At 40.8% G+C, this 23,601-nt stretch overlaps 1 long non-coding RNA gene across 6 annotated transcripts in view; it reads left to right on the top strand.

The window, feature by feature from the left end:
• Positions 1-23,601, top strand: part of LOC134944774 (uncharacterized) — a 109,767-nt gene that overhangs the window by 23,480 nt on the left and 62,686 nt on the right. For 3 of the 6 annotated variants that reach the window (XR_010181947.1, XR_010181948.1, XR_010181952.1), the window contains 3 exons: positions 13,447-13,535; positions 17,453-17,489; positions 20,209-20,374. This is a non-coding gene — a long non-coding RNA (uncharacterized LOC134944774). Of the gene's footprint in view, positions 1-13,446; positions 13,550-17,452; positions 17,490-20,208; positions 20,375-23,601 lie in introns of all 6 variants that reach the window. The other 3 variants (XR_010181949.1, XR_010181951.1, XR_010181950.1) reach the window with 3 other exon arrangements.

Genomic DNA, 23,601 nt, shown 5'->3' with positions numbered 1-23,601 from the left:
GAGCTTCCACATTTCACATTTTGCATGCTTACCAATTTGCTGTAACTTGATGCAGTCTCTACATTTTCTACTTATCCTGCCTCTTCTCTGTCTTGGTATTCACCATCCATACCAAGCTGGAAGACGATCTTGTTTCCTTCACACACTGTTTCAGTGCTTGTGTCCTCATGTAGAACTCTAACCCTGTAAGTACACCCAGCGCCGTAACTAGGTGTGTGCAGAAGGGGCATTGCCCACAGCGCACACCTAGTTAGAGCGCATATTCCCCCTGCGTTCCCACTGCCCATCCCTGAGGAGTAGGAGTGTAAAATGGGGAACGCTGTCTGCCGTAATGTGTAAAAAGTGGACGCTGTCTGCCGTAATGTGTAAAAATAGGATTTTGATAACCTACCGGTAAATCCTTTTCTCCTAGTCCGTAGAGGATGCTGGGGACGACATCAAGACCATGGGGTATAGACGGGATCCGCAGGAGACATGGGCACTCTAAAGACTTTTCATTGGGTGTGAACTGGCTCCTCCCTCGATGCCCCTCCTCCAGACCTCAGTTATAGGAACTGTGCCCAGAGTGACTGACATTTTGAGGGAAGGAATTATTTAACTAGTGGTGATATATCTACCAACTCAAACCCTCAACCATACCGCACACATGGCATTCAACATAACACATGCCAACAGGCATGAACCAATTGCAGCAACATGCTGAAACCAAGAAAACACAACTTGTGTAACTCTAATAACTAAACTGCAGGTAAAGTACGCACTGGGACTGGCGCCCAGCATCCTCTATGGACTAGGACCGGTAGGTTATCAAAATCCTAATTTCTCATACGTCCTAGAGGATGCTGGGGACGACATCAAGACCATGGGGGTCTATACCAAAGCTCCAGTACGGGGGCGGGAGAGTGCAGATGACCCTGCAGCACCGATTGACCAAACTTGAGGTCCTCATCGGCCAAGGTGTCAAACTTGTAGAACTTAGCAAATGTGTTTGACCCTGACCAAGTAGCTGCTCGGCAGCTGCCCAGGATGAGCCCACCTTCCTAGTGGAGTGGGCCTTTACCGACGTCGGTAACGGCAAACCAGCCGTAGTATGAGCTTGCTGAATCGTATTTCTAATCCAACGTGCAATAGTCTGCTTGGAAGCAGGACAGCCAATCTTGTGAGCATACAGGACAAAAAGAGCCTCTGTTTTCCATATACGAGCTGTTCTAGCAACATAGATTTTCAAAGCTCTAACCACATCTAGAGATTTTGATTCAGTGAATGTGTCAGTAACTACTGGCACTACAATAGGTTGGTTTATGTGGAAATATGAAACCACCTTCGGAAGAAAATGTTGACGAGTCCTCAACTCTGCCCTATCTTCATGGAAGATCAGGTAAGGGCTCTTGTAAGACAAGGCCCCCAATTCAGACACCCGCCTTGCGGATGCCAAAGCCAAAAGCATCTCCACTTTTCAAGTGAGAAACTTCAACTCTATCTTTTGTAGAGGCTCAAACCAATCCGATTGAAGGAACTGCAATACCACGTTAAGGTCCCATGGTGCCACTGGAGGCACGAATGGAGGCTGGATGTGCAGAACCCCTTTCACAAAGGTCTGAACCTCTGGAAGAGAGGCCAATTGTTTCTGGAAGAACACTGACAAGGCCGAAATCTGGACCTTGATTGATCCCAATCGGAGGCCCGGCTCCACACCATCCTGCAAAAAATTGAGAAAACGTCCCAACTCAAACTCTTCCATAGGAGCCTTCTTGGATTCACACCAAGACACATATTTTCTCCAAATACGGTGGTAATGTTTCAACGTTACTCCCTTTCTGGCTTGAATAATGGTGGGGATGACCTCCTCGGGAATACCCTTCCTGGCAAGGATACGGCGCTCAACAGCCATGCCGTCAAACGTAGCCGCGTAAGTCTTGGTACAAGCACGGCCCCTGCTGCAGCAGGTCCTCTCTAGGAGTAAGAGGCCGAGGATCTTCTATGAGCAACTGCTTCCCAGTTGTCTACTCCCGGAATGAATATTGCCGACAGAGCTCAGCTGAGGATTTTTGTCGCCTCTGCCATTGCCACTCTGCTTTTCGTTCCGCCCTGCCTGTTTATGTATGCGACTGCTGTTACATTGTCCGCCTGGATCTGCACGGGACGGTCTTGAAGAAGATGTACTGCTTGTTGAAGGCCGTTGTAAATGGCTCTAAGCTCTAGAACGTTTATGTGAAGGCGAGCTTCCTGTTGTCACCAACATCCCTGGAAGTTTTCTCCCTGAGAGACTGCTCCCCAGCCTCGGAGACTTGCATCCGTGGTTAACAGGACCCAGTCCTGAATCCCGAACCTGCGTCCCTCTAGCAGGTGAGAGCTGTGCAACCACCACAGGAGCGGTGCAGGCGCAGAGGGCAAAAATGTCGACTTACCTGCGGTAGTCGCCGAGACTAACGCATCCAGGCCATCGCCAAATGAAGCCTCCCTTTTATATGGGAGAGCCTCCATATTTCTTTTGGAATCTGCATCCGCGTTCCACTGGTGAATCCACAACGCCCGCCTAGCCGATACTGCCATGGTAGCGGCTTATGAACTCAAGAGTCCAATATCCTTCATTGCTTCTAGCATGTAGGCGGCAGCGTCCTTGATATTCCCTAACTTAAGGAGTATCTCATCTTTATCAATCGTGTCAATTTCTGATGACACGCTTTCTGACCATTTTTCAATAGCGTGACTCACCCATGCGCAGGCAATAGTGGGCCTGAGCAGTGTACCATTGGTTACATAAATGGATTTCAATGTCGTTTCCATTTTGCGGTCTGCCGGCTCTTTAAGAGAAGCCGTGCCAGGAGCAGGGAGAATTACCTTCTTTATCAACCTGGAAAGTGCACTGTCTAACACAGGGGGTGACTCCAACTTTTTCCTGTCCTCAGCCGGGAAAGGGTAAGCTATGTGAATCCTTTTGGGAATACGAAATCTTTTATCATGATTCACCCACATCCCTTTAAACAGAGCATTTAGTTTGTGTGAAGGCGGGAACGTGACTTTGGACTTCTTTTCCTTACATAAATATGCCTTTCTACTGAGGTACAGGAGTGGTTTCTGTAACCTCCAACACGACCCTTATAGCCACAATCATATGTTGTATATTTTTTGCCAATTTATGATCTATCCCTCTGGATTCACTATTGTTGACACATGAGTCAGAATCCGTGTCGGTATCAGTGTTTAGAACATTTGCAAATGGTCTCTTATGTGACCCAGAGGGGCCGCCCACATAAGGAATAACAGCATCCTGAAAAATCACATCTTCCACAGATCTTCTCCAGCATGCAGCCTTAGATACAGACTTATCTAATCTATGGTTAATCAGATGCATACTGTCACGTATCTCTTTCACCCATGCAGGCTCTTGGTGTGCCGGTAGCGCCACCACATTACAACTCTGTGTCCCTAAAATGGCTTCCTCCGGGGAGGAACTCCCTGCCTCAGACATGCCTCACATGTGTACAGCACACCAACAGACACACTGGGACTTATTTTGGGGACAGACCCACAGTAAAATCTGTCAGAGGGACACAGGATAGGAGCAGCCAGTTCACAACCCCAGCGCCAGTATTGCCTGTGAACACAGAATGTCCACAGCCAAATAGCGCCTTTAAACAGTAATTCACACTATTAAATGCACCACAATCGCTTTGTGCCCCCCTTAATAACACCCTGTACTTGTCAGAAGTGGAGGAGAGGACCAGCGTGTTCTCTGCAGCCTGAGGAGAGAGAGAAAATGGCGCTGAGTAGTGTACTGGCTGCCTGAGGAAGAAGCTCCGCCCCCGCAATGGCGCGTCCTTACACTTATATAAACACTGTAATATTTATACTGGCGGGGGTAGGGCTGTGCCAGCGGCAACTTATGCCCCCTTTTAGCCAGTTTTGAGGTACTTTTCTTGCTGCCCAGGGTGCCCCCCCCGTGCCCTGCACCCTGTAGTGCCTGTGTGTGTGGGCAGCAATGGCATGTCCTTACACTAAGTATACTACATAATATTTATACTGGCGGGGGTAGGGCTGTTCCAGCGGCATCTTATGCCCCCTTTTAGCCAGTTTGAGGTATTTTTCTTGCTGCCCAGGGCGCCCTGCACCCTGCAGTGCCTGTGTGTGTGGGCAGCAATGGCGCGCTGCGCTCCCGCCAGCCGCGCCGCACCTCAGCCGTCACTTACTTGATAGAAGATCATTCTTCTCGTACTCACCTGTCTTCTGACTTCTGGCTCTGTGAGGGGGTGACGGCGTTCTGTGGGAGTGAGCATCTAGACACGGCTAGACAATGGTGTCCTGTCAGCCAGAAGCAGAGCCATGAAACTCTGAGGAAGTTGGTTCTGCGTCTGCCCCCTCAGTCCCACGAGTCTGATGCCAGCAGATCTCCCTGAAAATAAAAAAACCTAACATAAGTCTTCTCAGAGAAACTCAGTAGAGCTCCTCAGAGTGCATCCAGTCGACCCGGGCACATTTCTAAAACTGAGGTCTGAAGGAGGGGCATATAGGGAGGAGCCAGTTCACACCCAATGAAAAGTCTTTAGAGTGCCCATGTCTCCTGCGGATCCCATCTATACCCCATGGTCTTGATGTCGTCCCCAGCATCCTCTAGGACGTATGAGAAAAGGGGACACTGTCTGCCATAATGTGTAAAAAGGGGGACTGTCTGCCGTAATGTGTAAAAAGAGGAACGCTGTCTGCCGTAATGTGTAAAAAGGGGAACGCTGTCTGCCGTAATCTGTAAAAAGTGGACGCTGTCTGCCGTAATGTGTAAAAAGGAGGATGCTGTCTGCCGTAATGTGTAAAAAGGGGGACGCTGTCTGCCGTAATGTGTAAAAAGGGAACGCTGTCTGCTGTAATGTGTAAAAGGGGACGCTGTCTGCCGTAATGTGTTAAAAGGGGACACTGTCTGCCGTAATGTGTAAAAAGGGGACGCTGTCTGTTGTAATGTGTAAAAAAGGGGACGCTGTCTGCTGTAATGTGTAAAAAGGGGACGCTGTCTGTCGTTATGTGTAAAAAGCGGGACTGGCTGCCATAATGTGTAAAAAGGGGACGCTGTCTGCCGTAATGTGTAAAAAGGGGGACTCTGTCTGCCGTTATGTGTAAAAGGGCTCTGCTTGGTGTATTGGCGCTACTGTGCGGCGTAATTTGAATAATCGAGACTACTATGCACCGTAATATGAATTGGTATGATTTTGTGGCCACACCCCTTCTCCATGAAGCCATGTCTCTATATTTTTCATGTGCGCCTGCGGCACGCATTGCCCGTTTTACATAAAGGGGGGGGGGGGCGCCGATGCCATTTCTTGCACACAGCGCCAAAATGTCTAGTTACGGCACTGAGTACACCTTTGGTCACAGCCTCTTCTAAGTTAACTCTATCTGCCCTTCGGCTAACCATTAAATTGAGTTTTTTATTATACTACAGACACCAATATAAAATGGTAGCTGCTCAATCAATTTAGTAATACTTCCCAGGTGCATGAAAAGGGGGTTATTTTAAACATAAAAAGAGAAAAAAGTTTTCCCCCAGCACACCAAAAAGTATTAGCAATAAGACTTGAATACTACATGACAACAGAAAATTCGGAGACCTTAGTTGCATGTATTTGCTAAGAGATAGTTATATCACCAGGCTGCGTCAAGGCTTCTTTGATATTGGTGGTCTCTAACACTACATGATCATAGCACCCACTCTGGGTCATATAATTGCTTTTTGTTATGCTACATGATAATAGGACATACAAAAATATATCTAAATTGAGAGCCAACTCACCTGGAGTCACCCCTAGATCCTCCAATTGGCACTTAACCACTTAACTGATGATTTTTCTCCCCCAAAAAAACACTCAGAAATTGTCATTTTTTTTATGAGTGAATTAGGTGAAGAACATGGATTTAACCCTATACAAAATTATTTTAGTTAAAAAAAAAAAAAAAAACTTTTTTAAAATACATTTTTCAAACATCGGAACATCGATCAGGATATTGTGACCATCGGTAACATCGCAACTTTAGTTTTTAGAGCCCGGACAGCTGCCAGGTACACGGGGGCTTTGGGGCGATGATTTACACTTACCAGCGGCTGCTATTGTCTGCAGCCGCTGGCAGCATGAAAACACTAAGGGCTGGGTGCTGGAAGGCAGAGGGACCTTCCGGTCCCTCTGACAGTAGCAGCGGAGGGGAGTTTCCCTTCCCTGCCGCTGCTAACATAGTTTATCTGACTGGTCGCATCCTGCGCAACCAGGTCAGATAAAGCACTTGCAGGCATGGTCGCTTCTGATGTGACCATTCCAAGCAAGAGGTTAAAGAACCAGCATGCCCTCCAAATGCTGGTCCCATCTATGCCTCTCAGAACAGCAATATAAAATGGTAGGTGCTCAATCAATATAGTAAGGCGCATGAAGAGAGGGGTTATTCTAACACGAAAAAGGGAAAAGTTTTCTTGCACATAAAGAAGTATCAGCAATAAGACACTGTTTCAGCACTTGTGTCTTCATGGACAGCTCTGACCCTACAAGTACACCTTTGGTCATAGAGTCAGCTCCACCTACACTTCTGAGGTCTCAGCTTACCATGAAGTGGATCATTTTATCAAGAGATAAGCCGAAAGATTACCACATTGCAGACCCCATAGATGTGCTACAACATTTTGCTTGGCACATTTTTATTCGACCACTTACACTCTGAGGGGATTCCTCTGAGTTGGGAGCAACACAAAAAAAACCCAAATAACTATACACCTGGACAAACCATGTTGCAATGCTGGGTGTATATTTACAGTGTGTTATTTATTTTTAAGGCACAAACTAACTGTCAGAATGCCGGCAGCGCTGCCACAGCTATTCCCACTGCTGGGTGTCCATGACACCCATGGAGTGGGAATAGAACTTGTGGCAAGCGCAGCGAGTCCGCAAGGGGCTTTGTTGTGCTCGCCCCCTGCAGGCATTCTGGCGGTCAGGATCCCGGCAGCGGCATTCTGACCTCCGGGATCACGTACCCAACCCGCTTTCATGGCAATATCATTTTTTTTTTAGAAATAACAGCAGATGTACTTTTTTCAGTGTGACATGAAGTAAACCTATAATGATGTTGCAATGTATCCAAAACATATCTGTTTAATCACACAATAAAATTGATGTTTTACAGAAAATTAGTCACATAAAAATAATTGCAAATAACATTTAGGGAACCTTTCATGTTTCCAGTGAAGTAAATCACCAATAGTCGTATTCACATTATCTAAGAGACGTGCTGTATAAGTGGTTATAAATTTATAGAAAATGGTTAATTACTAGTGACAGTGACATTTACAATATATATTGCTTGGGTCTTGCGAAGTAATTGACTTTTTTAGTCTTGCAAACGTTAGCTGACTGTACACTTTACCATTGTGAATGCACTATCACGACAAAATCACATCTTAATCTACTACTTTTATGATTAACCTTAAGCTGCGTTGTAATAAAACAAAGCTGAAATATAAAACTGCATACAGGTACAGCATCGTACTCATTACACAATTATGTAACATTATTTTTGTATGTTATTTATTCTTTTATCCTATTGAAGATTACTTTACTTTGTATGAAGAGACTCAACAGCTACCAATACACGTCTTGTCAGTAGTAATATACCCACAATCCGACTAGAGGAGTAATTATGCCCAGAGTTCATCTAAAACCTAGATGTTGATGTGATGTGTTTGTAATTAATAATATAGTACAAACAAGAATTTAATAAATTCACAAATTACACAGATAAAACATATCTCCTGTGACTAATGCTGCTTTTATATCTGCAGTAACGTTAATTGGTAGAGATATAAAAATATTTGTGAGAGAGAGAAAGTGGAGACGTTGCCAATAGCAACCAATAAACGTTTAACTCAGCAGGCCCAATAACCTTCAAAAGGGTGCACATCAAGGCTGTCTTACCAGCATTGTAAGCCCTGGACAAAGCAATGTAATGGGACTCCTAACCACCCATTTACAGTAACCAATTACAATAATCATAGCACACCCTCTCCTGCTTTCCTGCATCATCTCTCCACACGCTTCCATACAGTGAATGGCTGTCAGCACTCTTATTTGTGGATAGCACCAGCCATTCACCAGTCACAGCAGGCTGGCAGCCAATCACTGTCTGGCTGCAGACAGGGAAGCAGGTAGAGACTGCTGCCTTGCCGCTCTGATTTTGTTACCGCCACCTGCCCCTGTTCAAATGCCCCTAGAATTGTGAGACCCTGGGCAGCTGCCCAGTGTGCCTATACGTTAGGATGGCCCTGGTGCATGTTACCCTAAATATCAGTAAGATAAATGAATATATAGAACTCTGCACTGAACTGTAAATAAGGATGAATATGCACATTTAGTTCCATGCACGCAATGCAGGAGCAGTTATGGGTGACTTGTATTCGATTTTTTAATTATCCAGTGCTAATAAATTAAAAATTATCTATAACATGTCTATGTCAGAGGTGTATCCAGGACTTTGTGAGCCCCATAGCAACATTTGGTGCCCCTCCCTAATGCTTCTACAGAAATACCTCTTTCCACAGTGGTTGTTCATTTTATGCCCCGTATATTGCCCTAGTTAATTTAATACACCATACAGTAATAGTGCCTTCATAGCCATACTAGGGGTGTGCGAGCGGTGCTGCCGCACAGAGTGCAGAGCTCTTTAGGTGTCTGGAATGGCTCCCTGCAATTACTGTCACTGCTGCAGCTGGCAGCCAGCATAGCACCCTGGAGCATCCTGAGGCTGTAGATGCTCCCATCATGCTGCTGTCCTTACTGACTCTGGCAGACCCACCCCTCAGCATGACGTCATGCAGTAGAAGGGTTTGGCTGGCATAGGGTGCATTGTTTCAAAACATAATGAAAATTGTCATTTAAACTATTTAAACAGTTTTTCTCACCAAGTGCTTAACTACTGTATCTTCCATTTCCTTTTAACAGTAAAGGTGATCAAAGTTTTAGCCAGTGTGCAATTTGATCAAATCTACCTGCTTCAACGGGCTCAAACATTTGGTCCAGTCCAAATTTGTTTTCTGTTTGTCCACCATATTTAAAAACTGCTAAGTCATTAACTTCAATTCAGAGAAATCCAGAGTCCACATTTTGCAATTTGCAACTGGCAGATTTTAAAATAAACTAGAGTATACAATATTGCCTTTTGTGGCTGTTCAAGTATTATTGCTACATTTTATAGCATTACAGTTTTGCTTTTTTTTATTTGAAAAATGGAACTACTACTAATACTACTACTACTGTATGCTTAAGTTCAAATTCCCAGTTCACATGGACAAATGGTAAAAATATTAGACAGGGAAAACCATTTCAGGTACCATCATACTCATTCACCTTACTTAAATTAAGCTAAATTACTTTTTAAGTCTTTTTAAAGTTCAATAATTTTTTTTCACATTTTCAAATTAAAACTGGTTGCAGAAAAACACTAATAGTTGCATAGGGATGGTATTGGGATCCCAGCGGTCACAATACTGACATTGGCATCCCAATGTACCAGATCCCGACACCTCGCAGTTAAGTACATAAACCCCTCCTCTACCCCCATAATCCTCTCTGGCCACAGCCTAACCGTAACCCTCCCCGGTGGTACCTAATCCTAATTCCCCCTACCCACAGCCTAACCCTAACCTCCCCGGTGGTGTCTAAATCTAAAACCCCATCCACACAGTGTAGTACCCGGCCCGCATACTTACATTCAGGATGCAGACAGTTGGTATCCTGGCACCGGCATTATGAGCAGTGCCGGAGTTCTGGCGTCAGGCTCCAGACTAGAGTCGAGATTCTGACTACCAGCATCCCAAACGCTGGTGTGGTGACCGCATCCCATTGCATAATGACTATTCATTTGTTAATTGTGGTGGGGTGAGGCAGGTGTTGCAGAGCCTTTCCTGTCATACTAACGTGTAAACCAGAGGTTTGACTATATAAAGTATATGAAAAATACAAAGAATATATTATAAATATCTTCTTTGTATTATTCTAATCATTTATATAGTCAAAACTCTGGAGTATAAAGCCTATGACAGGCTGTCCATATCTGTCCATATCTGGTCAAAACTCAGCAAATTTCCAGCAGTATATACTGCTGCACCTGTGTATAATGCCCACAAGAACCATTTGGCCCATATAGTGTTGTAAATCTGGCTCTGGTAAAAGCACGGACAACACCTAGATGGGCTGAACTGTTGTTTTAGACACACATCTGTTAGCCCCCAGATTAATTTTGATGGTGAGCTGTTTCACTGTAGCATGTCGGTCGGCCCTCACGCACCTTCATAGCCAATGTTCACCTCTCACTGGCACGTGGTGCTCTACAGTTTCCATGTCAGTTATTCACTATGGTGCTATTTGTCCAGTCACAATACACCTTCACCACAGCAACACGCAAACAGTTCACAAACTGCGCGGTTTCAGAAATACTGCCATCCTTGCCCTGTAAGCCGATAATCATTCCTTTATGCAACTCGGATAAATTGCCCATTTTACCCATGACATCAATAAGTGATATGTGTGCAGACGGCCTATCGCACACCTTATATACCCACCAAGCCAGTGCACGACACGTGACATTATTCATGGGCTCTGCACTGACGGCATCAAATGTAGGAGATGGTCATAATAATGTGACTGTGCGTGTGTATATATATATATATATATATATATATATATATATGTGTGTGTAAAAAGTATATATATATATATATATATATATATATATATATAATGGTATGTTTTAATGCCACATTTTATACTGGACATTCATTGCAATAGAAGGCAATAGCAAAACTCTATTCAATATTCTTGCTAAATATTATAATTTTAAATTGCAACACATTTTTTAAATGTAAGACAAATATACTCTTGAAGCACCAGCATTGATTTTCCAAATGATTTAATCACCAGACCCACTCAGGATCATTGGCAAATGTCTGTAAGTCATGTTGTGGTGGGTAAGGATCCATTTACAAACTGAAATGCAGGAAATTCAATCATTGGGAATTATTCACTATATGGAATTGCTGAAAAATGTAAAGTAATTGTATCTGCAAACAACAAATTCTATTAAAAAGGTAAACCCAAACAAATGGAAGTACTCTGCAGTATACAATTTTTACCATCTAATATTGTTTGAAATTTCAAACAACATTTTGTGTTTAAACCAGAAATAAAGAAATAAATATTTTATTGAAAATGAGAAAATTACTGTAGCTAACACTTTGTGTAATTCTTGTAAAGTTGTGCTTTTGTTGCTGTTATTTTTTATGTAGCTGTATCCAGTGGCATCACTTGATTGGTGTGAGGGTGTGTCGGCACACCAGGTGACACCATCTGTAGTGTAGACACCAAATATGCAGAGCTGATCTACTGTTTTGGTGTCACCACTTACCAAACAGCAGCGATGGGGCGCATTTCCCACTATGCAGGTAGAAAAATGTTTAATTAACTTTCTTGTAATAATTAAAAATGAGAGCATGGCTCCTTAGATATTATTTCCCAAACTTTCGAAGATACTTTCATTGCTAGCTCAATAAAGTCTTTGTTACTAAATAAGCTATTATAATTTAATGTACTACAGAAATAATGCAACTGTTTATTTACGGTTATGAACTAGGTCCTGCGTTTTGTAGTGATGCACCTGGATGGCCTGTCCTACACACATTAAAGTGCAGTGGTGTATTTACTCCCCAATAAAATGTGCAATCCCCAGTGAAACAGTAAGTCTTCTAGCAATGGCAATGGCTACCTATTAGATGTGCTATTTGCTAATCACAGCCCTACAGGTAATCCCAGTGGAAAGTGTTTTCTTCCTCTGGGACTGCCAGTCAATACAGTGATTAGCATAGAGAGCATCTCCAATGGGAATCTACTACTCTGCAGTGAGCCTTACCTGGCTTCTAGGGTCTGCAGCTGATGCAGCCCTTCGTTTCATCTACTAATGAAAGTAGCAAAAAAAAATAATTCTCATCCGGTTACAAAACTATATAATATAGGTACAATCAATGTGGAAAGCTCCTATCAGCTACTAAAGTCAATCTGCAATCAGTCAATCAGAAGCCATCAGAAGTATCAGAGTGTATTTGCACCAGTAGTCAGGCATCTACTAGTAACAAAGCTACTGACCAGTGTATTTACTGTACCTCTTTGCGGCGTCTGCCTCAATAACAATTACCTGAACACACCCTTACTGTGCAGACTGTGTTCGACCATCTCTTCCCTTAGTCTGGTCTGAATATGGACGTACATTAAAACCAAAACTTTATTTACAGTATATAAAACTTTTACATTTTTCTGAGAAAATGCTGCTCAGTTTAAATCAGGAGTGTGACGGCTATCTTTAGTGTGTTACTTTTTAATGGGTGCAACTTTTTATTACATAGCTCAGACTGAGCCCAGAGATATCCTTCTCCATCAATGTGAAATATGAACATGCAAATCACAGCGCAGTTCAATGTATAGGCCACAATGGTGACATACTTTACTCCATACTTAACAAGGAGCTGCTCCCCTTAGCTTGTGCAGACTTCTGCTTACTCACAAACACCTCCGACTATCTCTGTAAACCTAGTTTGTGCTCCCGAGTTTGATCCTAACAGTTATGGGACTCTCCCTTTTCTACTAAAGTGCAAATGGAAGTGACGAAAGAAGCATCCTAGAAAAAGTGAAAATACTTGTGCCCCTTTTCTGGGAAGCTGAGAGAAGGGCATGTGTAGGGGCCTGGGAGTGCAGGAGAGGCATAGACACATCCTCAGAAAATGGCATGGCCATGATGAGGCATAGACCCCGATGGCTGCAACCCACAGGGCATGTTCTCTATAGTTAGATACACCCCTAAAAATGTGCCTATTTCACTCACGCCAGTAATGTTGCTCTGTCAATTGAAAACTGTGTAAATGTGATCCCACATATTATAATCTGACCATGAAATTGTACAAATTGTTCAATAATCAACTTGTTTATGGGTGAGCAACAATCCGTACAATCGAATGTAGATGACTGTTCAGATTGGCAATAGCTTTTATTGAAAAGTCCTCATCTCAATATGATTGGATTGAGGTTAATTGACATATTAATGATGTAATTATATGTATAAAGTCTAGCAATTCTACAGCTGTTTCCCACTGCTCTGTCCAATCAAAATTGAGATGAATGAGTATTAATCGCTTGTTTTCTTTTGGCAAAGGATCAGATGTGACTCATATATTGATGTAAGTGTAGAGAAATTAAAAAAATATATATATATATGTGTGTACTTATGGTGCAATTGTATGTGCAGTGTTATTGTATATGCAGTATTATTGTATATGCAGTTATTGTACATTATAGGCATTGTTGTTTAGAGCAAGCATTATGAATGCGCTAAAATTATATGGAATTATAATGGTTTCATTTTATTCACTTCTAATTTTAGAACATTTAAACTCAGTGCTCCAGAGTGTGAATTATTCTGGACCTGGTGTTAATTCAGATTTCACTGCAAAAAAACCCACTGTGACCAAGGTAATGTACATATTGTAAGTATTGAATTAAAAAATTCAAATTGGTTCAACTTATTAACTGTTACGCTGTAATAAAGTAGACTCTTTCTCCAAGTGATATTTGTATTTGATATGAGAAAAGAGGGTTTTCGATGACATTACACTTCTAGGGGAGTTTCATGCCCAGTAATTTCCACACAGGGATTTATTTGCAATTGTTTTCAAACTGTCTTGTAACCAAAGGTTATTTGGATGGGCAAAGGTTGCTTTACAGGCAGAGGCAATGACAGCATTAAGCAATACTTCTATAGAACAAAATTGATCTTCCTTAAAGCTCTATTGCTTTTATGATAAAATTAGCACAACCCTTGCATTTGTGTTGGGCTGATTACTGAAAAGCTTCCTTTAATATTATTATGGATACATTCTAAGTGGTCAGGAACATTGTATAATCTCTCAAGCTATTCAGAAGACCTAAATGGTGTATCTCAGAATACATTGTTGGAATATGGTTTTTTTCCCTGAGACGTACGATGAAAACAAGAAATCCTTTTCAATATCTAAAGCGTTTACTTTTTTAGACAGGTCAAGACTACTCTCCAATGGATAAATACAGGGATAACAAAAAAGATAATTGTTTTTTCTATAGTTTTCCAACAGCGTGTTTAGCATTATGCAATTACATAATACAATATGTGGACAGCCTTGAAGATGATTGATTCTCATGCAACATAACAATGCAGACATTGACAAAAAAAAAGATGCTTGTTTGCAAAAAGCAACTGATTATTGTTAAATCTCTTCTCTAACTTGCTCAGTAAACATGGTCTGACAATCCGAGTTCATTAATAAAAAACACCTTTTGAGGTCTGACCTTGTTCAGTCACTGATTATGTTTGCATGTATCAAAATAATATTTTTGAATGAGATAAAATCTCGTGTTTGACACATTATTATAACTAGCAGGCTGCTTTAGTCGTGATTATTATTTCCTTTTATTAATGTGTTGTCAAGAATTTAATGAGTAGTTTTTGTTTAGTATTTTAGTAGAAATGTCTTTCAAGAGAAATCAATTTCTGCTACTCGAATGCTTTATTATTTTGTATTCAATGCTTATAATTCTTTATACCTTACAATCACTTATTCCAATGTCATGTCAGTATAGAAAGTTCTCATGAAAAATGTAAGGAAACCAACAATGTGAATTTCAATAGGTTGTATTCAATTATACATTGTCTGTGGCCATAAAATACATGTTATTTTGGGAGAGAATATTCCTACAGACGTATAAAACTTGAAGGATTCTCAAGTGAATATACTAGAGAAAATGCACCTTAAAGGGATTTTATCAGTAGAATCATTAGAGAATGGTTTGCATATCTAGATATACTGATATAGAGAAAAGAACTATATATGCACGGCTCTAATTTAAAGGAAACGCATATAAGTGGAACCTCAGCTCACACATCAGTCTATTGTAACTGGGAATTTTACAATAGCTTGGTGCCTCAAATATTGTGCATGCACACACAGCCATGAGTGTATACTTTACAATGCTACTGGTTTCCACTACATTAACCATTTCACTATTTTATCTTCAGATACCCATCTAGAAGGAACTTTAGCATCAGCAATGATAGATTACGTGCTACTGATTAACCACTCAGCTGGCCCAGAATGTATATTTACAACGTATGTCATGTAATTGCCAGTGCCGGTCTTTCCAACCAGAGGGATTTTTTCAAAAAATTGCAATTGACTAAAACTCACACTTAGAATTTTGTGCCCTCTTATCAACTGTGCTTCATTAAAAGTGCAAATTAAATAAGATAAATAACATTCTACAGGGTGATTCAAAAGTCGCAGTACACCCTTTTGTTTCAAAAAAATGTGCAGGAAATAGGAAAACTGAATATTCCAGTAAGGTATGGTTGAGGTGGGCTATCTTTTAGGGTATGTATTGAACATGGGCGTCGTCTTGAAATCAGCCATCTTGAATCTAAGTAATTTCAAATGGAAAAGGGGCTCTGTAACATGTCAAACAACATCAGAATTTGCTGTAAAGTTTATTGCTGCGAACAGATTTGAAATAGCAGTTATGGTTCAAAAATTACAATACTTATTTAACTTATCACATGAGCTCAGTAGCAAAAGATTTGCAACAGTGGTTCAAGAGGAATCAGTAGCATGGCACTGATGATCAACAGACAAGTTAAATAAGTTTAATTTGAGTTTTAAAAAAACAAACTTTTTATATAAATAGTATATTATATATAATGTTGTTGATATATGCGTGTGTGTTTTTGCATACTTTATTTGAAATTGCCTCCAAATGAAAGTGTTTTTTTATAACAAAAATATAAAATAAATACAACAGTGTACATACAATTATTATTATTATTATTATTAGATAGCAGTTAATGGAATCTTCTTTAGTCCCTCACTTTTGCTGTTTTCTCTCCTGATCTCTCCTTGCAAGTACGTCGGGATGTCAATCTCTGATGGGGGATTTGACTATTTGACCTTGTGGGTGTGATCAGAGGCTGGATTTTAACTCACAAAGCATATGTGTGAGGCATTGGGTCAAATACAAAATTGGAGACATAATGGGGGGTGTTCAATTGTTTGAAAAGTCAGTTGGGAGTCGGTTTTTTCCTATCTAATAGACAGGAAAAAGCAGACACCCAACTGACTTTTCAAACAATTGAATTCCATCCAATGACAGGAATATAAAGGTGGAGAAAGAAAATCAAAATACACATAAAATTGGGAGACAGAGAGACACGGAAATATAAAAGGTGAAGACAGAAACACTCATATGTTGGAGGAACAGAAGCACACATGGGGATACAGATAGAGAGAGGTACAGATACAAAATTGGAGGCAAAGGGACAAAAGAAGGGAGTGATAGGGACAGACAGATTCCAGGATAAAGGGTGGTCAGAGAGATGCATGCACAAAAAATTAGTAAGGCAAACAAGCAAGAGTGGAAGGATTCAGGGTAGATGGGACCACATGGTATGGACTGGCTTCTAATAACTTCCTTCTTTAATGGCCTGTCCAGCTTCTATACTGTACACCATGTATCCCAGCGCAGTACAGAGGAAGCTAGTCAAATTGTCTTCCAATAGAGAAACCAGATGAGGAGTGATGATTATTACAGTACGTGGCCTAATAGAAGGGAAGCACAGTTGTGTACATGGCAATGCACAATCTCACTACAGCAAAAGGCAGTACATGGGCCCATGCTGTAGCCTTGCAAGTGGCGCTGGAAAAGGTATCAGCCAATCCCTAATTATCTGCACTCACCTGAGATGTTATTAATGCTTTTCTAGCTACAGTAATTAAATATGTATTCTGTAATAAAGTTCTAGATATTGTTATAAGTTCTATATATTTCACACGTTAAGATGACCAACTCACACTAACGCCTTCCCTTTCTGGCAAGTCCTTAACTGAATATAATTATAAACATGCATTCCTGTGTTATAGTTCTTAAGTGGATCATTTCTATGCTTTCTATTTGGGTTAAGTCTTAAATGCCTTTTAAAGGCAAGTACATCACACGCAATAGCAGCAGATTGCTAGGGAGTCACCTGACATACAGTAGGTTGGATAATAGAATATGGAGGAGGGCAACGAAAAGGATTTTGTCGTAAGACCCATTTTTAACAAAAAGAACTGTAACATATTGCATTCTACTACAAATATTAACGCATAGATAAAGAAAAATGATTTCAAGCATACTCTGTAATAAATGTTTACTCTGTATTAAAAACAGGCAATGTTAGTTTGCGAAGTGTATCATTTTTATTATTGTGTTATATTTGTGAGAGATCACAATACTTTATATATGTACTATTCTTACAAATTGAGAAGCAGTATATTTTCTCAGTGAATGTCCATAGCATGTGTTTATTGGCAATATTTCTTTTGTAGATTTCCGGAATATTTTTGATCTAAAATGTGGACTGAAGTAAGTGGTTTGTACCTAGAACTTAAGAAATAAGTCAAAATCATTACAAAAAGTAGGTTGAAACATAATTGTCTAGTATAGTTCTTTATGTATATCCATTTTAACACTGAAGAGTCTAGGAATATATGTTTATATTTGTATTACTTTCCGGGCAATATGATGTTTTAGTTTAGTACAACGTGTATATAAACTTCGTAACAGGTAATGATCACAGAAAAATACAAGATTGCTTGCTACAAGAATATGGTACATAGAAATATTTAAAGCCATGTGGGAATTAACTAACATATTCTGTGTCTTCCTGATGCACTGTACCTCTTTGAAGTGGTACAGTATGTGTTCATTGAATGCCTAAAGCAACGCATTGGGGACAGTATGATGTGGAAAGTGGCAACACCAAAATCTAGGAAAAAGCAAGAGATCACCTTAAACTTTATTCTAGAGCACAGTAAAGGATTTTCTCTAAATTCACTAATAAATAAATTGACTGCAGTAGTTGGATTGACTGGATTTAGGGGGAAATAAACTTGAATAAGGGTAAATTTATGCAGACCACATCATTTATTACAGTATGATAGAATTTTATGCTGTTTTCACCATGGAATACCTTTGAACCGAATAATGCAGCACTTGCTTATTAGCAACCAGCCTTTGCAATGTCTGTTGTTTTATAAATATATTTAGCATTATTTCCTCAAGAAAATCAAGGACTTTCATGCAGTGAACTAATCATATATCTCAATTTAAGGAATAATTATACCATATTGTGAGTTATGTCCAACTTATTTCTCAATTTGTTTATCTCTTCATTACATTTAACTTGCCTGGTTTAGAGGGTCATTCCGAGTTGATTGCTTGCTGGCTACTTTTAGCAGCCATGCAAACGCATTGTCGCCGCCCACGGGGGAGTGTATTTTTGCTTTGCAAGTGTGCGATCGCATGTGCAGCTGAACAGTACAAAAACATTTTGTGCAAACCAAGACCAGCCCTGTAGTTACTTATCCTGTGTGATGATTCCCGCAACGGAGGACCCGGAATTGATGTCAGATACCCGCCCTGCAAACACCTGGACACGCCTGTGTTTCCCCTACCACACCCAGAAAACGGTCAGTTGACACTCATAAACGCCCTCTTCCTGTCAATCTCCTTTGGATCAGCTGTGCGAATGTATTCGTCTCTAGAAGCATTGCACAGCAACAATGCTGTTTGAACCTGATCGCTGCGCTGCGAAAAACAGCAGCGTGCGACCAACTCTGAATGACCCCCATAGTCTCATCAGATGATGATGTCACCATGTTTGCATGTAATAACAGTTGGTCTGAACTCCTACCGGTAGACAATCCTATAACCAATAACATCATCACAACATTATCAACCAATAACATCATCACAACATTATCCACAACCAAAAGATGTACAGCAGGATAGAAGAAAGGAAAAGGTCACATAGAGATGCACAGACCACATACAGAGAAGTAAAATACACTCTACAGAGAAGAAAAGGTGAGGACTTCACAAAAAGTACATAAGTAAAGTTGATCTATACAATAAAACCAAGTGCACTAAGAAACAGACAAATGAAGGTGACGAAAGATAGAGTAAGAGGGGTAGAAAGAGAAGAGTAGAGGGATTGCAGAAGATAGAGAGAAGGAGAGAGAGAGATAAAAGCACAGGCAGCACCTGATAAAACATCTAATATGTCCAGAAAACAGAATTATATAGATCCATAGCAGTACAGTAAAAGGTTCCAGGAAAGAATTGTCAGGCATCAGAGTGTGCTTTTTAGAGAAGAGTTTACATACTGCACACATTATACTGATAACACGTATAAGGCAATATGTTTTACAGTATATCCACAAATTGCAATTGGCCTGGTCAAATTTCCTAACTAATCCATACTAATAAATGAATTTATAATTGAATGAAAACAACAATAAATATTATAGAATCGGCCACACAAAATAAAATAGTACTGATTTGTAAAAATTTAAAAAAGCAGTCTGTCTGTCTGTCTGTCTGTCTGTCTATCCATCCATCTATCCATCCATCCATCCATCCACCCATCATATATATTATTACATTTACTGTGTATCTTAATATTTTCAAAATATTTCTAAATCATTTAAACTCACCAGTTCATGTGAAGAAGAACCTAATATAAACTTACTAATGATAATCATAATACAGACTGATTTTTTTTTTTTTTTGCTTAAAAAAAAAAGCCATGGAGTCTTAATTGGTGTATGAATGGCCTTAATATTACATTATTAGGAGATGAGGGTGAAACTTGAAATAAGTACATCAAGCATGTTTTAGAGAAAACCGAAACACATGCATTATTCAGTTAACAAAAACACTGCAAAAACTTAAACCATCTATAATAATTAAAAAAAATAATAATATAAAAGTGTAATAAGTGGATTTTCTAGAAATGATATAGTTAACTTGCTAAAAATGAAATATCACATCCAAGTATTCTCTGTGGTTATATTGCTAATAAAGAAAGAGCAAACAGCCACTGTTTGCTTCGGTTCAATTCTGGAGAAATTCCAGCTTCTCATCTGGGACTATAATCTCAACCTTAATAGAGTACAAAAATATATATATAAAAAAGGATATTCTGCAAGAGCGAGTTGATGCAGAACACAGTCAGAATACAGTATTCCTTTCTTTCATGTCCCTTGCTTTGCAGCTAAGCTGCCTTTTCTTTTTCTAACAGAGCCATAACTATTAGTTAAAACAGATGGAAGAATGTCAGGAGTCCATGTTTTGGCTACATTCCAAGCTGGTCATTATCTACTGACTACACTTCCTGGTTGACTAGAAACCCATCACATAAAAGCTCATTTATTTTAGTTCCCTGCTCTGTCTGGTGTGCAAATAATGTAAGTATGAAGATGTTATTCCAGAAATGTTATGTGATTATTATTAGTCTAGATTAAGTAAAGTGGAGGAAGACAATCTATAGCTGCTCTTCTCCCTGTAACTTAAAGATGGACTTAAGACAATGGTGCATTTGTCGCCTGCAGCCATTTAAATGGGATGTTGCCGGGTGTATTCTGCAGATGGAATTATTTAAATAGAATATAAAATAAGGACATGAACATGTGGCATGCCTTTACTCAGCAAAGTCAAACATATACTAATTGTGTGCTAGAAGGCAACTGAACCCCCTCCAAAGTTTAAATGCAGAATCAAAGATGGAGTCAATAAAGTGATTTTGAGTTGCAGTAACTCTCCAGCTTGTGAGTTTTTTTCACGGAGATTAAAGTATAGAGGCAGTGGTAAGTGCCGGATTTCAAGAGGGTGGTTTCAAAATATTTGATTCTCAAGGCAGCATGGTCATCTCATGAATGGTGTATGACTAGCATTTAACAAGTCCAGGCCTATTTCTAGCCCCCTGCATTCTTGTGAGCTTGTTTGCTGTTTGGAGTTTTCCCTTGTGCTGCCCTGCATTGCAGACCATCATAAAGACTGGATCGCTCCAAACTGACCCTGCAGTAGACTTCTTGGTTTTATGGGACAACATGACTATTTATCAAACCTTCTAAGAGAGGACAATTGTAGGTTTTGCCCATAACATCCAACCAGATTTTACCTAACAGTTATATAGTACATTTTATAAAATGCTAACTAGAATCTGATTTGTTGCTATGGGCAACAGTTCCACCTGTCCTCTGGTTTTATAACTCTCCTTATTAGTCACCACCTGTATTGTATTGTCTTCTCCTGTGTAATTAAGTTTCTCACACCCATGTTTTTCATTTACCACCCTTCCTCTCCCATACTGTATCCAACCTTCACTGTAATCTGCACTGAATCCGACCCACACTTTATCCGACCTGTGCTGTAATCTGCACTGTATGAGATCCGCAGTGTGTGTCCCGCACTGTAACCCACACTGTTTCCAACCTGCACTGTAACCTGAACTGTATCCGCCCCATACTGTGTGTTCCACACTGTAACCTGCTCAGTATTTAATTGTGTTTCCCAAAGTATTCCACACTGTACCCCGCATTGTGGGCCTAATTCAAGGTTGATTGCAAAACAACATTTTCCTCTAATGGGCAAAACCATGTGCACTGCAGGGGGTGCAGATACAAATGTGCAGAGAGAGTTAGATTTGGGTGGGGTGAGTTCAAACTGAACCTAAATTGCAGTGTAATAATAAAGCAGCCAGTATTTACCCTGCACAGAAACAAAATAATTCACCCAAATCTAACTCTCTCTGCACGTTATATCTGTCCCACCTGCAGTGCACATGGTTTTGCCCATTAGAGGAAAATGTTGTTTTGCAATCAACCTTCAATTAGGCCCCGTATCCCATGAGTACAGAACACTGTTCTTATTAGAGACGAGCGGGTTCAGTTCCCTGAGAACTGAACCCCCCCCCCCCCCGAACTTCACTACCCAGGCCCGGATCCGAGTCAGGCTCGGGTTTTCCCGCTTGACTTGGAAACTAGGACGAGGCATTATCCCGCTGTCGGATTCTCGTGGGGTTTGGATTACATATAAGGAGCCGCGTGTCACCGCCATTTTCACTCCGGCATTGGAGAGTGTAGAGAGAGGACGTGTCTCCATCCTCAGTGTCCTGCATCAGTTCAGTGGTAGTGTCTTGTGCTGCATCAGTCCAGTCACAGTGGTGGTGCCCTCTGCTGCCAGTGCTGCTGTATAAGCCCAGTCCAGTGGTGCTATGTTGTGCTGCATCCGTACAGTGGTGGTGTCTTATACTGCATCAGTCCAGTCACAGTGGTGATGTCCTCTGCTGCCATATGTCCAGTGCTGCTGTATAAGTACAGTCCAGTGGTGCTGTGTTGTGCTGCATCAGTTCAGTGGCGGTGTATTGTGCTGCATTAGTCCAGTCAGTTGTGGTGTCCTCTGCTGCTATATATCCAGTGCTGCTGTATAAGTCCAGTCCATTGCAGTGGTGCTATGTTGTCCTGCATCAGTCCAGTGTTAGCGTCTTGTGCTGCATTAGTCCAGTTACAGTGGTGGTGTCCTCTGCTGCCATATGTCCTGTGCTGCTGTATATGTCCAGTGGTATTGCAGTATAAATCCAGTGATACTGCCGTATATCTCCAGTGTTACTGCCATATAATTCCAGTGGTACTGGCATATAAATTCAGTCCAGTGATACTGTCGTATGTGTCCAGTGGTACTGCCGTATAATTCCAGTGATACTGCCGTATAATTCCAGTGATATTTGCGTATAATTCCAGCGGTACTGGTGTATAAATCCAGTCCAGTGATACTGCCGTATATGTCCAGTGGTACTGCTGTATAATTCCAGTGGTACTGCCGTATAATTCCAGTGATCCTTCCGTATAATTCCAGTGGTACTGGCGTATAATTCCAGTGGTACTGGTGTATAAATCCAGTCCAGTGATACTGCCGTATATGTCCAATGATACTGCCATATATGTCCAGCGGTACTGCCGTATAAATCAAGTCATACTGCTGTATATGTCCAGTGGTACTGCCGTATAAATCCAGTGATACTGCAGTATATGTCCAGTGGAACTGCCGTATAAATCCAGTGGTACTGCCATATAAATCCAGTGGTACTGGCGTATAAGTCCAGTGATACTGCCGTATAAATCCAGTCCAGTGGTACTGCCGTATAAGTCCAGTGGTACTGATGCATAATTTCAGTGATACTGCCATATAATTCCATTGATACTGCCGTATAATTCCAGTGGTACTGGCATATAAATCCAGTGATACTGCCGTATAAATCCAGTGCAAGTGGTACTGCCGTATAAGTCCAGTGGTACTGACGTATAATTCCAGTGATACTGACGTATAATTCCAGTGATACTGCCGTATAAGTCCAGTCTAGTGGTGCTGCCATATAAATTCAGTGGTGCTGTCCTGTGATGTATTTTATTTACTCCAAATAATGGGGTTATTAATATTTAATCCAAATAATTTTCACAGGGTTTGCTCTGTCTGGTGTAGGGGTACGCTCGCCTGTGCTGCATAATATTATAATGGTTCCAAATAAAAGGGTTATTATCCAAATTAATTTTACATGCTTTGCCGTGTGTGTGTGGTTTAGGGGTATGCCCTCCTGTGCCACCAATATTGTGCGTGTATTACAATTGGGCAAATT

The sequence above is a fragment of the Pseudophryne corroboree genome, chromosome 7 (genome assembly GCF_028390025.1).
Source record: "Pseudophryne corroboree isolate aPseCor3 chromosome 7, aPseCor3.hap2, whole genome shotgun sequence".
NCBI classification, from domain to species: Eukaryota; Metazoa; Chordata; class Amphibia; order Anura; family Myobatrachidae; genus Pseudophryne; species Pseudophryne corroboree.
Note: the sequence above shows the minus strand (reverse complement) of the source record. Positions and strands in the feature narration are given on the sequence as shown.